The sequence below is a fragment of the Homarus americanus genome, unplaced genomic scaffold (genome assembly GCF_018991925.1).
Source record: "Homarus americanus isolate GMGI-L3 unplaced genomic scaffold, GMGI_Hamer_2.0 scaffold51329, whole genome shotgun sequence".
NCBI lineage: Eukaryota > Metazoa > Arthropoda > Malacostraca > Decapoda > Nephropidae > Homarus > Homarus americanus.
In genome coordinates this window covers 17,082-18,711 of record NW_024721821.1, presented here as the reverse complement: position 1 = coordinate 18,711, position 1,630 = coordinate 17,082, and positions in this window count along the sequence as shown.

Here is a 1,630-nt window from a genome sequence, read left to right as displayed (position 1 = left end):
AGGTGAAGCGCAGAAGCGTTTACAGCGCCCAACAGGGAAGCATGCTAAGTTCATGCTTGCCTTTATGTCTCATGAGTTAAGGGCGTAGAAGCCTGAAGAGTCAGTGGTTTATGTCATCAAGTCATTGGAAGCTCCAACAACTTGTCCCAGTATACGAATTCGCAATTTAGAGCAGGTACCTACTTTAGTGCTAGGTGATCAGGGACTAATGGGGGCTAGGAAGTAAGTCCAAACAACTTCCACCGGCCCGGGAATCGATTATATTTTCGCCCCCCAGACCCTGATGTGGGTCAGTGACCTGTGCCCGGATGGGCTAATCCTCGTTAAAAAAATATATATACCCTGCCCAAAACTACTTTTAACAAGAGCGCTTTAATATTGTAAGTAAACATAAATTAGATATGTATACAATAAAAAGATATGCATAAAATCTACAGCATAAAGTTCAGCAGTGGTGCTGGAACTTCTATCCCCAATTCACTTGGATATTATTTCTTCAACACTAATCTCAGATTAAAAAAAATCCCTAATAACAATGCCACATCCGGCCCGATACCCATTAACTGAACCGTCACAGCACATATGAATAACATTTCCTTATGGTAATATTTGCCGTAACTCAAAAGGATTACTTTTATTTTATTTATTATTTTTTTTTAACTCTAGTTTGTCCATTCTTACAGATACACTCTCCATGAACCAAGGTTTCAAATAAACTTTGTTTGGCAAAGGCACACACAAATCTACAATATTATATTCACACAACATGTGAAAAAGTTTTTTAGTATAAGTATTCATCTTAAAATTACTAGTAATTGCATTCGTAAATTTAACAACAGCAGACTTCAGATAAATACAAGAATTGCACAATGCCTGGGGAGAGTGGTGGGCAGAAACCTATGAAGGCTTTGGCTAAAGAAGAAATGATTGCCCTACTGAACAACTTAGAAGGCGACCTGAGGCTTTCAAGTAGCGAATCAGAAGCAGACGAACCGCGGCCAACAACAATAGACCTCCTCCGCCCTGTCCCAAAACACCGCCGCCCTAACCGCCAGCCCAGGAGTCATTGGAACGTTAACCGTGACCCTCATGTTAAGTCTATCCGAGTATGGCACCGACTAGTTGTCGACCAGTGGAAGAAATCTCCCAGCTTCCCTGACGCTCTATGCTTCCTAATGCGCACAAATAAAGAGCTCCAATCTGCCATCACTCTCGCACGAGAGAAGCAGTGGTTTGATTTTGCTTCTTCTATTGACCAGTCTACATCTATAGGTGATATATGGCGCACCATTAACCGTGCCCGGGGCACCAACACTAGACCCGCGCTCCACCCCAGACCAGCTGCCCGAGCTGAGGCGCTCTCCCAGACGTGGCAGGAGGCCGCCTCCATTGATGCGCTACCACCCGCTGTACGAGACCTCACCCTCGCACTGCAACCACAACGCCGACAGCGCATCTCCGAGTACCAAGACCTACCTGCAGACACTGATGTGCCTTTCACACAGTGTTAACTACTAAATGCTGTTAAGCGTGGTCGGTCCACCGCCCCAGGTGATGACGGCGTCACATATGATGTGTTAAATGCCCTTATTGCCACCCCAGGTAACCCCTACTCTGTCTATTTAACCTC